We start from the raw sequence: 16,838 nt of genomic DNA, 5'->3' as shown, positions 1-16,838 counted from the left end.
ATCCTCCAATGGTCTCTTTAGGAAGCTACTCCTGGAGATTATCGTGTGAAAAGTAAATCTGTTATGCTGTTTAACTGCATTTCAAGCATTTAATTAATTTCACTAAAAATAATAATTTTTCAAATAGTTGTCTTAATGTAAAACGAATTTAAAAGTCTTTCCAAGCATATTTAATAGCGTAACAACTTTACAAAAAGCAATCCTTATTTTATTCCACAATAAGATAATATTGTCATAAAAACTTGAAAAGATATATGATATTCAGAAAATTATGTCCATATGGCAAGATGGTTGGTGACTCATGGCCCATAATATCGCTCATTTTGCATGGCTAAGCAGTTAGCCAAATGTGCAAATATAATTAGCCACATGCCTCATCTGTGAAAGTGTGTCTTCAAAACGAATCTGGTTCATGGAGAATATTAGGTTCATTAACTCTTTGGGGCCCTTTGGGTGCCATTTAAAAGGCATTTGTTCTCCCTGACTTAATTCTCAAAATCATACTCTAGTGACTAGTCTTGTGTATTCATTTACTTGCAGAAACTAGAGAGTGGGGAAAAAAAGAGTGAAAGAGAAAGAGAAGAAAAGAAGGAAGATAGGAAAAAAAGGAAGGAAACAAGGAAGGAAAGGTTCTAACTCTCACATTATATCTCTTTCCACAATAAGGCATGTTCTCAGTTTGCTATTCCCAGTTTTTGCTAATGAACGATCTTTTCGCATTTTTTTTAGAAACATCTGCACATTATTTGTGAGTACATTAATAAATAACTGTAAAATGTTTATGGGATATTTCTGAATCACCATAATTAAGGTAAAACAGATTGTATGTCTTTTGACAGGATAGGTCTGAGATATCTGTAAAGGATTGCTTCCCAACTATTCATTTATGTATGTGAGAAACAAATCCACTTCACTAGGATCTTTGCATTTTTTAGAAAATATGTAAAACTCAAACATCAAGCATATGCTATATTATGGGAAAATGTGTACTCTAGAGATAGGAAAACCTCATTGGTGTTATAATTGTCTTTGCCAGATACTTCTGAATTCTAAGCTATTTAATGGTTAAGATAATTTGGAAATATTATATTCACTTTTATTGATGTTACCTTTTTCTAATCATAAAAAATAAAGTACAGCCATTTCAAAAATTGAGAAAATTTTGCACTGTAATTGAAAGAGAATTTTTGATACTTTTCTAAATATAAAATTCAAAGGTCTATTATTTTATCATACTTATAAAATGCAAGACATTGCTGATTTTTGTTCTATATATAGAACTTGAGTTTTAATTTTGTGATTTGTGATTGTTCTATATATTGTCACTTGAGTTTTAATTTTGTGATTTCTGACCTCCAAATGATTTGTTTTGTTTTTAAACCTAGTTTCTATTTATCTAAAGTTTGCTAATATGGTTTCTATAATTAATTTTTTCTTTGTGTTTTATTCTTTTTAAAAACAATTTTATTACACATCAGTTATCTTTCTATATCCCAGCACACTTTTCTTTAAATGGCAATTTCATTTTGCAGCTTTTATATGTTTATGTTTCCAGATCTTTCCTTTCTAAATTCCATTTTTACCTAAAAGACTTTCCTGTGTATCTTTGTGGAACACTATTTGGCACAATAGATGAAACATTTCTAAAATGTTTTTACCTTTTGAAATTAGTATTCCATCTGCAAGAATTCTATTTCATCAAGTCAATGCTCCAACTTAATTTCAACAGAATATCAAACTGGGCAAAATAAATAATAAACCCAAGCACAGAAACTGAAGTGAAAATTTTGATAATCCTATGAAATGTTAAGAATTGATTGTAATCTTTCTTATAGACTCTTGAAGAGGTTACATTGTTTGATTCGTAAGAAAATAATTTATCATGGCTCTTCACCTCATTTTCAAAGATTAATTCATTACATTCACTCCACAGAATCCCTTTTCTTTTCTGCTCCCACCAACTTTACTTAAAATTTAATTTTTGCCCCTCCTTCCATCTTCCTGAATAAATACACACATATATGTATATATAGATTATCTCATCCTCTTTCAATTTTTAATTTTTTTCTTTACACATTAATTAGTATAACAAAATCTCAGAAACAAATAAAAAAACTATTTTATGATTATGAAACAAGTTGTGAAAATTGGTATTTTTATACTTTTGCTCCAAAATGTATATATTGATACATTATAATTGTATGTTTGTTTCTACATTTCTATATTTTTGCTTTCCAAAATAAATAATTATTAAAATGACTGTTTCTTGGGAAAGAAATTACAGATAATAAAATAATATTAATAATAATAACAGCAATATTTTACATGATAGACATGACCCTGTATGCCACATATACTACTTTATCATAAGTGTTGTAAGACTTTACAGATGTAGAAACTGAGGCTTATATAAGTTAAATAACTTGACTAAGGAAGAGATGCAATTACAATGTAAACAGAGGCAATATGTTCCCTAAATAATTATTGCTAATCCTATACCCTTTTAGTATATATGCTATATTTCTTAATTTTCTATAAAGGATAATATTTTCATAATTAGTATCTATGTCTATTCCAATTTGTATACAGGAGGATTTTTTAATTAAGAGATATTTATTGTAAAGATTCACGGAAAGGTAAGGGAAATAAGTTTCCATAGCTACACAATCATACTCGAACACAAATAGTGTTCAGAATAAACATTAACCTTATTGACCAAAAATAATTTATGTTAGAGTATGATTGTGTATTATGAAAACTTATTCCTATTTCCATTACCTCTCCATTAATTTTTACAATAAATACCTCTCAATGAAAGGGGAACCAAAAAAGAGCCCAAGTAGCTAAGGAAATCTAAGCCAAAAGAACAAAGCTGGAATCATCACACTACCCAACTTCAAACTATACTACAGGGCTACAGTAACAAAACAGCATGGTACTGGTTCAAGAACAGACACATAGACCAATGAAACAAAATAGAGAACCTAGAAATGAGACTGCACATTTACAGCCATCTGATCTTTGACAAATATGACAAAAACAAGCAATAAGAAAATGATTCCCTATTTAATAAATGGTGCTGGGATAACCAGCTAGCCATATGCAGAAAATTGAAACAGGACTCCTTATTTACACCATATACAAAAATTAGCTTCAGATGGATTAAAGACTTAAATGTAAACCCCAAAAGTATAAAAACCCTGAAAAACAACCTAGGCAATACCATTCAGGACATAGGCACTGGCAAGATTTCATGACAAGACACCAATAGCAATCGCAACAGAACAAAATATTTGTAAATAGGATATAATTAAACTAAAGAGCTTCTGCACAGCAAAAGAAACTATCAACAGAGTACACAGATAAGCTAGCGACTGGGAGAAAATTTTTGCAATCTAGCCATGTGACAAAGGTCTAATATCCAGCATCTATATGGAACTTAAACAAATTTACAAGAAAAAAAATAACAACACCATTAATAAATTGGCTAGGGTTGGAACAGAGATTTCTCAAAAGAAGACATACATGTGGCCAACAAACACATGAAAAGAAAGCTCAGCATAACTGATCATTAGGGAAATGCCAATCGAAACCACAATGAGATACCATCTCACAACAGTTAGAATGGCTAATACTAAACAGTCAAAAAAAAAAAAAAAAAATCAGATGTCAGCAAGGTTGTGGAGAAAAAGGAACACATTTAAACTGTTGGTGAGAATGTAAATTAATTCAAACATTATGGAAGGCAGTGTGGTGATTCCTCAAAGACCTAGAGGCAGAAATGCCATTCAACCCAGCAACCCCATTAATAGGTACATACTCAAAGGAATATAAACTGTTCTGTTATAAAGATATATGCATATATATGTTGTTCATTGCAGCATTATTCATGATAGCAAAGACGTGGAATCAACTTAAATGCCTGTCAATGATAGACTGCATAAATGTGGCACATACACACCATGGAATACTATGCAGCCACAAAAAAGAATGGATGGTGCAGGAGGCCATTATCCTTAGAAAACCATTGCAGAAACAGAAAAATCAAATAGTATATGTTTTCACTTATAAATAGGATCTAAATGATGAGAACACATGTACACAAGCAGGGAAACAACATACACTGGGTCTTCTTGGAGGGTGTGAGTTGGAAGTGGGGAGTGGATCAGGAAAAATAGCTCATGGATGCTGTACTTAATACCTGGTTGATGAGATGATCTGTGCAGCAAACCACCATGGCACATGTTTACCTATGTAACAAAACTGCAAATCCTTCACATGTCTCCCTGTATTTAAAAGCTGGAAATAAAAAAAACGATTAATTATAAGTCCTAAGGTTCGAAACTGCTGCATATACTAACAATGTCACCATACTGATTGAATTTTATCTATCTCTTTTTCTGCATCAGATTTTCTTTAACTGATAATAGACTTGCATTACATTTTTCAAGTGATGATATGACTGGGTTAATCCACCACTAAACAGATCACTGAATATCATACAGATTGATACTCTGTGGTGTGGCATTACTCACTGATAAAAATAGTTGATAATAATATTAGACTTATATAAAACAACATGTTATATGCCAGTGAATATATTTTGTCAATTTTTATTAGAAGAGAGAAAAGAAGAAGAAGAAACTAAGCACATAACATTAATAAAGGTACCTAAAGTTTTGTACATGTAATCAGGAAATAACATAAGATCAAACAATGAACTTGATCAAAAATTCTAGCAAAAACAGTATATGCAACTCTGAGTCCTTCAATCTTGTTTACCATATTTTACTGTCAAATCTCCCTTTTATATAGCATAATCCCTAGGGCTAAATAGTTACTTTTTGAACTAATGAACATAGAGGCAGTGGAAAAAAGGAATCATGAGAAGTAACAAACAATATTTGTCAACTTATTGGAAGTGGAGGAGAGGATTCAGAATTAGAAATTTTAAACTTGATGTCTTACAAGTTTAAATTCAAGAAAACAGAGCAGGCAACAAGAATAAATACATGAAAGTGTCTATAGGAAATCTGGAATATGTCTATTTGATTCTTCTTCCTCATGCCCATCAAAATCAAAACCTCTCTGATAAATTAACATTTATTTGTGCCAATTCCAATGTGACACATCATTTTCTATATTTTAAAGCATTATAATAATTAGATTTATGCTCGTGTCTTATTTTCTCAGTATGTTTCTAAGTTCAAGTATGTTTTGTTACATACTGTGGTTCTTTTCCTGGTGGAGTGACCCAAACCTTCATTCCTGAAGTGTCTGGGCCATTTGTAGTCCTGACTGCATTTGGCTGTTGTAGTTTCCCATTGACTTTAATTACAGGGCATGGTAATATTAAGTGATGCCCTGATGAATCTCCTGTGTTCCATGCTTACTCTTCCTTATTCTGTTGTGGAGTAGTAGACTGATTTCTTGATAGTCCAATTACCCCAGCCAACAGTATGAATTTCTTCTTAGCATGTGGACTTAAAGGGAGGAGGAGCCCAAAGTGTCCAGGTGGCAATCTTAACTTCCACTTTAATGCAATCATTATTGCCTCTCCTGGTGGCACCATTTGTCCCTCTGGAACTAAGACCTCTAGGCCAGCAGAATATAATGTCGTGGGAACAGGAAGCAAAAACTTTGCTAGTGGATCACTAGGGGTGATGCTGAGTGGTGCCACTTCAACTTCCACCCCTTGATTCCTAGACCTGTGAGTCCTGGCTATGGGAGAAACAGTACCATATATTGGACACTAATTTAGAACATATGTGGCCTTCTGAAGAACTTAGCCCCTGTCAGGCAAATTCTTGTCACCTAGTTAGCATTGTAATTTTGACTTCAAAAGGCCATTCCACTATTCTATCAGTCCAGCTGCTTCAGGATAATGGGGAATATGGTAAGACCAGTGAAGTCCACAAGCATGAGCCTACTGCCACATTTCTTTATCAGTAAAGTGAGTGCCATGGTCAGAGGCAATGCTGTGTGGAATACCATGACAGTGGTAGGAATGTGTTGCCTCCAAAATCCAAAGAGGCACACTAAGCATTGTGTCTCTTTCTGGATTGTAGGAGGAGCCAAGTGCAGCAACTTATCCTTCACCTTAGAAGGAATGACTCCACAGGCTCCACACCACTGTACCCCTAGACATTTTACTCAGGTGGAATGTCCCTGAATTTTAGTTGAATTTATTTCCCATCCTCTGGCACACAGATGTCTCACCAATGAGTCCAAAGTGTTTGCTACTTCTCCTTCACTGGATCCAATCAGCATAATGTAATCAATGTAATGGACCAGTGTGATATCTCATGGGAGTGAAAACAATCAGGTTATCTTCCAAAAAGGTTGTGACACAAAGCTGGAGAGTTGATATTCTCCTGAAGTAGGATGGCAAAGGTATATTGCTGGCCTTTCCAGTTGAAGGTATATTGCTTCTAGTGGGCCTTGTGAACAAGAATGGAGGAAAAAAGGCATTTGCCAAGTCAATGGCTGCATACCAGGTACCAGAAGATATGTTAATTTGCTCAAGCAATGAAATCCCATCTGCTACACCAGCTGCAATTGAAGTGACCACTAGGTTAAGCTTACGATAATCCACCATCATTCTCAAAGATCCATCTGTCTTTTGTACAGGCCAAATAGGAGAGTCAAATGGGGATGTGGTTGGAATCACCACCCCTGTGTCTTTCGAGTCCTTGATAGTGGTGCCGTCAATCTCTCCAGGGATATGGTATTGTTATCAATGTACTATTTTTCTAGGTAGAGGCACACCTAATGGCTTCCATCTGGCCTTTCCCACCATAACAGAGCTCACTCTACCAGTCAGGGAGCCAATGTGGTGGTTCTGCCAGCTGATAAGTATGTCTATGTCAATTATGCATTCTGGCATCGGGGAATTAAACACCGGTTAAGACTCGAGACCCATTGGACCCACTGTAAGTCGGATCTGAGCTAAAACTCCATTAATTATCTGATTCTCCATGAGCCCCTACTTTAACTGGAGGACCACAATGACAATTTGGGGCCCCTGGAATCAGTGTCAGCTCAGGGCCAGTGTCCAGTAGTTCCTCATTTGTCTGATCATTTCCCTTCTCCTAATGCACAGTTACCCTGGTAAAAGGCCAGATGTCTCCTTGGGGAGGGATGGGAAAAAGATTAACAGCGTAAATTGTCAGTAGAGTAGTGAGATCCTTCCTCAACAGGACCTGGCCTTCCCTTCATTCAAGTGTCTCTGGGCCTGTAAACTGGCTCAAATCTGGAAATTGATTGAGGGACCATGATTCTCTGTTTTCTAATTCAAATTAGTCTTTTGTCCATTCAACTTGGAAGTTTCCTGCTTATATAAATTAAGTAGAAATGCAGTAGGTTTCCTATCAATTATGCTTCCAGATACACCATGATTAATTAGCCAATTCCAGAGTTCTACATGAGTCAGACTATTCTGAATGCTGCTTTGCCTCTGCTGTCCATTTCAGTAGCTACGTCCACCTTGCTGTTGATGGTTGAGTTCCGTCACTTGGCCCCTGCAACTTAGGGATCCAATTATTCCCATTATATTCAAATTTTGTAGTTGAGTGACTGTGGTTGCCACTGTTAAATCTGACATACAGAGAAGAATGATTATAGCGTTCTTCAAAGAAGGAGGTGCTGCCCTCACAAATCTGTTTTGCAAAGCATTGGTCAAGGGTATATCCTCTGGACCATCCCAGATGGGATGAATAAGTCTAAAGTGACTAATCCTTTCCACCATCCCAATCTTCCTAAGCCTTTGGATCCCTTCCTCTACATTAAACCAAGAGAGATCAGGCATTTCCAGCTTGCTCACAGCAGACCAGACCATCTTTTAATCAACATTTCAGCTAACTAAGCAAATAAACTATTAGAACCTTTTTAAACTTCTTGAGCTGCAACATTAAATGAGAATCCCTACTTAGTGGCCCCAAATCAATAAATTCAACCTGATCCAAATCTACGTTCCTTGAACCATTACCCTACACCCTTAATATCCATTCTCATGCCTATTCTCCAGATTTCTGCTTATATAAATTAGAAATATCAAGCAGTTATTTTTCTCCTCATGGGTCACATTCTGAATCTCACCTCTAGGGGCCCATTGGGACTTTAGTGTAGTTATAGGTCTAGGAGCAATCAGGGGTCTTTCGGGTGGTTCCTGGGGAGAATCAGCATTATCTTACCTGGGAGCTGCCTCAGGGGAGGCTATCACTGTTGCCTCAGGCAGCACAGGATTTACCTCCTCAGGCAAAGGTAGAAAGGCTGATGGCAGCATGGGTCAGGGAGGGGATGGTGCCACTACTGGGGATGGGGAAGCTGTTGCTTCTGGCAAAAAAAAAAAAAGGTTCCTGAGAGTTTACAAGCTCAATGTCCCCAGCTTCATCAGGATCCTTCCACACATCCCCATTCCAAGTTTCAGGGTCACATTCTTTTCCAATCAATGCCCTCACTTTAACAGTAGACACCTGACGAGGCTGTGCATGCACCTTTTATTGCAGGTCAGCCATTAGCATGATAAGGACTCATGTCTGTTTTTCCACATTTTCAGCTCTTTCTTTATAGGAGTTAAGACTCTCATTCAGGGCAATCTTAGCAGATTTAAGGCTCAGTATCCGCCTCTGAAGCCGTGAGTTAGAATCCCTGAGTTCATCATTTTCTTTCATCAGTTTGTCCAGTGAACTTAGGAGCAACCAACCAACTTCTTTATGTTCCTTCTTTCTCCATATATAGTCAAAGGTATTATGTATAAACTCACTAAACTCCTTGCCTTTCACAGGCGGTGAATCAAAAGTGTCAAATGCATTTATTTTGCATAACTCTTTAAACAGTCACACAAAGGACTATCAGTGTTCTCCATACTATTAGACGTAGAATCCTTAGCATTTTGAGTCTATTCACATTAAGCAGCCAACTCCAGAAACCCCAAAACCAATGAATGACCTTCATCCTTAATATTATGATCCTCCAAAACAACTCCTAGTTAAAAAAAAAAAAAAAAAAAAAAAAAAAATCTGTATTAGGATTCTTTAGAGGGATCGAACTAATAGGATATATATACATATATATATATGTATATAAAGGGGAGTTCATTAAACAGTATTTTCTCACACGATCCCAAGGTCTGATAATAGGTCATCTGCAAGGTGAGGAGCAGAGAAGCCAGTCCAAGTCCCAAAGTTGAAGAAGTTGGGGTCCATTGTTCACGGGCAGGAAGCATCCAGCATGGAAGAAATATATAGGCTGGGAGGTTAAGCCAGTCTAGACTTTTTACATTGTTCTGACTGCTTCATATTCTGGTCATGCTGGCAGCTAATTAGATGGTGCCCACCCAGATTAAGGGTGGTTCTGCCTTTCCCAGTCCTCTGGCTCAAATGTTAATTTCCTTTGGCAACACCCTCGCAGACACACCCAGGATGAATACTTTGCACGATTCAATCCGATTAAGTTGACACTCAGTATTAACCATCACAATGCACAACGAAATATGACTGAGGCATAAATAATAATGAAATCCTACAATTTGAAACAGCTTTAAAGACCTGCAAGACGTATGTTAAGTGAAGTAAGACAGTCACAGAAAAACAAATACTGCATAATTTTGCTCCTATGTTGAATCTCAAAAAAAGTAGAAATAAAAGAGTTGATATTGTAGAAACAAAGGGTGGAACGATGGTTACCTGAAACTGGAAGCAAAGAGGAGAAGAGAGGGTTGGAAAACCATTGGTCAAAAGGTAAAAAGTGACTAAGAAGGGTTAAGTTGTTGTGTTCTACTGAATAGTAGGGTGACAGATGATTATTAGCAAGGTATTTTACATTACAAAATAACTAGAAAAAAAGACTTTTGAATGTTTTTACCACAAATAAATGATAAATGTGTGAGGTGATGGATACATTATATAACTGATTTTATAATTGTCCAATGTAGATATGTATTGAAACATCAAATTAAGACTTCATAAAAATGTACAATTACAGTATGTCAATAAAAATAATAATTAAAAAATATAACTTGTGTGTGCATTGGAGGGGTGTATGTGTCTGAGCACCGGCTCACTTTCTATTTTATTCTGCAATTTTGATTGTTTTGTTTTATTTTAGACAATTTTTTTTGTGACTTTGTTATGATAGAGTCTTTGAGTTCCTGTGTTGGCCCGTACATAAGTATGGCAGACTATGAGACATGAATTTATCTTCAGATATTAACCATGTCATCATATTTTAACTCTACTGACCATTTTATTACTATCAGATGAAAAGGTTTATTATTTTAAAAAAAAACTTTTTGATTCCTTCCAAAACTAATTGCTTAAATAACATTTTTAATGGTTATGTTATCTTGAAGCAATATTAAATATGCAGGTTTAATTTCTTGTTCATTTATAGTTTTATCTTTAATTTCTTTTGGTTCTCAAAAATGTTTTAAAAAGATATGCAGCTGCAGTTCTAAAGAGGGAAAAGTAGTACTTTTTATACCTCAAAATCTTTTAATCTAGTTGTCGCAGTGGCTACAATATAGATTGCATACACACACACACTCACACACACACACACACCAGTTTCTAGAGTATATCAGTTTACTGGATGAACATTTTCACTTTAATTTTAACCCACTTAATGAACATTTTAGAGTGATGGCATAAAATAAACAGAATATGAGCATTTTCAAAACTCATTTGCTCTGTTAAGTTTATAGTTATAATAGTCTGTTCAAAATTCAAAGACATATTTTCTTTAAATGAAAATCTCAACACAATACTTCAAGGAGCATATTAGGGGAAGTACGTAGAAGGGAAGAAAGCCCTTTGTTACAGGATTGTTGAGGTTTGTTTCCCATATACATTTACTGTGAAATGAAATAAAAATTATTCCTTTATGATCAATATGATCATATTTTAAGATAGCAAGCAGTATAAGTTAGATGAGGTTGTTCTTATTTTTTCTATGTGTCAGATTTGATCAGTGTATTAAATTCAGCACTGAGTTGATTCTGGGGCTTACTTTAAGCAGCTAAGTCTAGAGAGTTGGCTGGTTGGAGATATTTTTAATAACATAAAAGGAGATAATCTTTGAATAATCCATCATAGCTCACTTTTATGTATTTCCTTTTCTTTTTTTTTCCCCTCTGTATCATCTGGGCAAATAAATAATAAATCAGCTTTGTTTCATTTTGTCTTCTTTCCTCTTTCTTTATTTTTTCCCTCCCTCCCTTCCTTCCTTATAATTTGTAATACTAACCCTTTATGTTTATAATCATAGGCACATTTTAGGTCCAGATTCTGACTGTTTCTTCATCTTACTAATTTTAAGATTAGAGCATATAAAAGTATACACGGAACTGAAAAATTGTGTAATCCTAATGTCAATATATAAACATGGAAAAGTCTCAAGATGTTACCTGAACCTGATAATGGCAGTTAAGAAGTAGGTCTCTGGTTTCCTAATGCTGTTTTTTATTTTATTTCATTTTATTTTATCTTATTTTATTGATGTAAGCCATGTTATTTCTTATCAATATCTTTTATCTTTCTCGTATCTTTATATTCTTCATAATGACAATTTAAATTACTATGGTTATAAATGGGTACTAGTGTTAATACTTCCTGAAAGAGTAAAAAGAGAGTAAGTAGAAAAGATATGTGACATACAAATGAACTGAAAATAAATTACAGAATATTTTTACAGCCATACATTTATCATTCTAGTATTGCACAAACATGAAATCTGCGTAAACACGATTAGCATGAAAACTATGTAAACAACAGGATTAGCATATTTGCCCTAGATCATTTTTCCCTTTTGTAATGACTGACCAGTGAAGAGTGCCTTGGCAATACACGCACACACACAAACACACACAGAGCATTAGGCCATTTGCATTACTATAAAGGAATGCCTGAGGTTGGGTATTTCATAGAGAAAGGAAGCTTAATTCTCGTGGTTCTTCATGGTGTACAGCAAATGCAGTGCTGGCATCTTCTTCTGGTGAGGGACTAAGGAAGCTTACAAACATAGCAGAAGGCAAAAAGGGAGCCAGCATGTGAAAGTAGGAATAGAAGAGAAGGAGGTGCCACACACTTTAACCAACCAGATCTGGTGCGAACTCACTCACTACTGTGAAGACAGCAGTAAGCCATTCATAAAGAATCTGCCTTCAGGAACCAAATGCCTCCTACCAGACCCAACCTCCAACACTGGGGGTTACATTTCAGCATGAGATTTGCAGAGGACAAACTTCCAAACTATATTTGAGAGTTGGGCAAGTGGGAAGGAGGGAGAGGGAGAGGGAGAGGGAGAGAAAGAGAGAGAGAGAAAGAGCCAGAGAGAGAGAGAGAGAGAGATGAGAAACACAGAACAGCAGACAAGATGGATATTAAACCCCTTCAGTTCTTCAAAGGTAAATCACCTCAGTGCACACCAATCAATGGCATCCTCCCACTTCTGAAAGCCAACCAGTGGAGAATTCCCTCCAATAAACACACCTTTTAATGCCATTCATCTATACTTCCGCAAATAATGTCTACCCATTTTTACTTACGAAAGTTTACCATTCCCTGATCTTCATGCTTACCAAAAACCTATTAAAATCAGCAGTCTTCTCTGAGTGGAATACTGTGATTGAGCTGCACGTATCTAACTCTATATAGTAAGCCTGTGACTTACTAGAGTAAGTTATAAATTCAGCTTTATTTTCTCATTTTAGATACTGAACTGTGGTCTCATCATTTTTTGAAAATACCGGAAATAGAACTGAAATTATATAAATATTCCTACATTTGGATATTCAGAAGGACATATCAGACTCCACAAAACATACGGGCTTTTACTTAAAGGCAAAGAATATGGTGCTGAAAGATAGACATGCAGGAAAGCATTGAGGGTCCTTAAAACTTCTCCTGATAAACTTCCCAGGGTATTTATTCACACATGGTCTGCCCTCTATTTCTAAATTAATTCCTCAAGATTTATACTTAGAATTTTAGGTTTTGGAGGAGAACAACGCAGAATCTCATAACACACTTTTTATGTCCTTTTAGTCATGCAATCAAGCCAAGACTTTCTAGCCATTTAGATCAGTTGAAAACTATCAAGAAAGGAATTGACCTTATGGGCCATTGTGGAAGTTTGATTTTAAACATCATCACATTATGAATCTCACAGCCTTTAATTTAGCCAAAAGTAAAAATACAAAAAACAAACAAAAAAGGGCCCCGACAGACATGTACAAATCTATAGAGCTTGTCCAGTCTATTTTAAAATAAACTATATTCTTCATAAATTATATGAAAGATCCTTGCCTAGCAGCAACCTGGGGAGGGAAAGTTTCTTTACCACCAACAGGTGCACTCATTAAATGTCATGAGCCTAAATTCCACTTTTTCTTCTGCTTTGCAATCATGTGATTTGGATTCAACTCTAAGCCTTAGGAATTTTATTTAGATCTTGATAAATTTAGGTTGGTTAGCATAGTATTTCTAACAAAATAGGTTTTTGTATAGGGGCTTTAGACCTAGGTTGTTGGGTTGGATAAATAACCATAGATCTTTGTATAAAGTAATTAGACATTTTGGTGTTAAGTTGCACCATGTGGTAATTTGATTTGGTTGTTAGGATAATCAGGCAAAGGTTTTTGTATTAAGTGTGAAGACTTTTTAGTTTGAAGGTATCCCATTATGTATTAAACATATTAAACATAAATATGTTTATTATTGTCTGCTTTTGCTATTACTCTTGCTTATCTCATTCTTAGGCCAACAAATTTTAAAGTGCCACATAATGAATATTTTTGACCACCTACAACCTCTATTGCATATACTGCTTTTGCAACTTCTGCAAACATTTTTATATGTAAAACAATCCTCAGCTCAAGAGTTATATAAAAGATATGGTCATATCAGCTTTATATTTATCTAAGTAAGATAGATAGATGATTAATAATTACATAAAATGTACTCAGTATCATTAGTCATTAGGGAAATGCAAATCTTTAAAAGACTGCCAAAGTCTTGGCACCCTTGTCAAAAATCATTTGACTATAAATACCAAGGCTTATTTCTAAACTTTTATTTTGTTTTATTTTAATTAATTAATCATTTGTTTTTTAATTAATCAATTTATTTTTTAATTAATCAATTTATTTTTTAAGGGACAGGGTCTCTCTCTCTCTCTGCTGCCTAGGCTAGAGTGCAGTGCAGTGACATGATCATAACTCACTGTGATTTGTAGCTCCTAAGCTCAAGGAATCCTCCCACTTAAGTATTTGAAGTAGCTAGAACTATAGACACATACAACCATGACCAGTTAAGCTTTTTATTTCAATTAATTTTGAGAGATGGGGTCTATGTTTCCCAGGCTGGTCTTGAACTTGCTATCCTCTTCCCTCAATTAAGTTAATTTATAAATATTGTATTAATTTTGATGCTATTGTAAAATGAATTCTTAATTTCTTTTTCAGATTATTCATTGTTACAGTATACAGAGGAAACTGAATTTTGCATGATTTGCATCCTGCTATTTTTTAATGTATTTATTTCTATTAACAGGTTGTTTTTCTTTTGGGTGTATATGTAATCTTTGGATTTCCTACATATAAGATTACATGGAGGAAGATAGTGAAGTAGGAAACACCAGGTATCCCCACCTAGACAACAACTGCATTGGAAGAATCTATTTTATGTAACTATTTTTGGAACCGTGGAGTCTATTGAAAGTTTGCAACTCCCAGGGAAGCTTTGGATGATATATTGCAGCTACTTTTGGTAAATTTTATTTCTTAGCACAGTAGCAGCTGCCCATCTCCCACCCCTCAGCTCCCAACCTCCTATCCCTCATTCCCTTGGCAGGCAGCCTTGTATATGTTCCAGGAGCAGCTTAATCACAGCTTGGAGGGGCCTAGTTAAACAAAAAGCATCCTGTCCTGCAAATATCAGGGATGTGTGCTCTAATCACTGATGGCTGCTTCTGCTCATCAAAGTGAACGGAGCGTACTGGCCCATGTTGTTGCACCTTCCCCCATGTTGGCAATGACTTCCTTCAGCATTTCTTGCAAGGCAGGTCTAGTGGTAATGAACTTCCTTAGCTTTTGTTTATATAGGAAGGTCCTAATATCTCCCTCATCTTTGAAGTATAGTTTTCCCAGATACAGGGTTCTTGGATGCAGACATGATTAGGATATTTAGAAAATTAAAAAAATATGCAGGTGCTCCCTTAATAATATGTGAATTTAGCAAAGTCAGTGGATACAATGTCAGTAATCAAACTTGTCTGTATCCGTATAAAATCAAGTAATTATAAGATAATTATACATTGATTCTGATTATAACATCATCAAAATTCAGCAAAAAACCTGAGATAAAAACAAACAAACAAAAAGGATGTGCAAATACTCTATTTTAAAAACCACAAAGTATTATTTGGATTTATTAAAGAAGATATAAATAAATGGATACTCAATTTGAATGCTTAATATTTGGAAGCCATCAGTTTTTTTCCAATTTTATCAAGGACTTTCCAAACAAATTTCCACCAGAGTTTTGTTAGGTTGTCTTATAGATGTGTATTAATGCATAAGATTATTATAATTGATACGAAAATTAAAATAGTAAAGAATTTTAAATAGATTTTTAAAAAGATAAAAGTGGAGTATGTACATTAACAAGGCTATCAAAGAAATAGAGTAATTTTCGTATAATATTGGCACAAGGATAGACATGTAAACCAGTGGAACCAAACTCAGCATCCAGAAAACAGACTCTCACATATTAGATGACTTGATTTATAAATATTTGAACAATACATTGAAAACTAGTGTCTTTAAAACAAATTGTAATAGCCTAACTTTATGTGCACCTAGAAAATTCGTATTCTGACCGGGCGTGGTGGTTCACGCCTGTAATCCCAACACTTTGGGAGGTGGAGTCGGGAGGATCATGAGGTCAGGAGATCGAGAGCATCCTTGCTAACACGGTGAAACCCCGTCCTTACTAAAAGTCAAAAAATTAGCCGGGCGTGGTGGCCGACGCCTGTAGGCCCAGCTACTCGGTAAGCTGAGGCAGGAGAATGGCGTGAACCCGGGAGGCAGCGCTTGCAGTGAGCCAAGATCGCGCCAGTGCATTCCAGTCTGGGTGACAGCGCCAGACTCCGTCTCAAAAAAAAAAAAAAAAAAAAAAAAGAAAAGAAAAGAAAATATAAATCCTGACTCCTTTGAGAAAGAAACATGCATATATTTATTTTAGGTAGGTTATAGATTTACTTTTTAGAAGGAAACATAGAAAACTATTTTTATAAACCTGTAGGTGTTTTTATAAAAAGGCACAAAATAGCGTTTAGTATAAATAAAAATTATTATTAATTAGATCACATGAAAGTTAAGCACTTTATAAAAAATTAGTATCTTTCGATTATCAAAAGATACCCTTAAAATAACAAAAATGAAACCCACAAAGTTGAAACAGATAATTGAAATACAAATCTTCACATATTTCTCCAATACAGAATATATGGAGAACTGAACTTTAATCAATAAAGCAGGCAATCAAATAGGAAACTAACAAACAAACAAACAAACAAAAAACTATCAAAACTGAGGATATCAAAGAGGAGTGTCTGTGTGTGTCTATATTTTCAATTATATTAGTTACCAGGAAATCAAAAGTTAATATACTACATTCATATAAAAATGCAAAAAAATGGCAACCAAATAGTGATGAGGGTGTTGAGCCAGTAGGCCATTTTTCACTACTTTTGTGTGTGCAAATTACTTTTACACTATTTATAAAATTCTTTGATAGTATTAACTAAAGTTGAATATACTGATATTTTATGACTCAGTA

This window comes from Papio anubis, chromosome 1 (genome assembly GCF_008728515.1).
Source record: "Papio anubis isolate 15944 chromosome 1, Panubis1.0, whole genome shotgun sequence".
Classification (NCBI taxonomy): Eukaryota; Metazoa; Chordata; class Mammalia; order Primates; family Cercopithecidae; genus Papio; species Papio anubis.
This window is presented reverse-complemented; position numbering follows the sequence as displayed.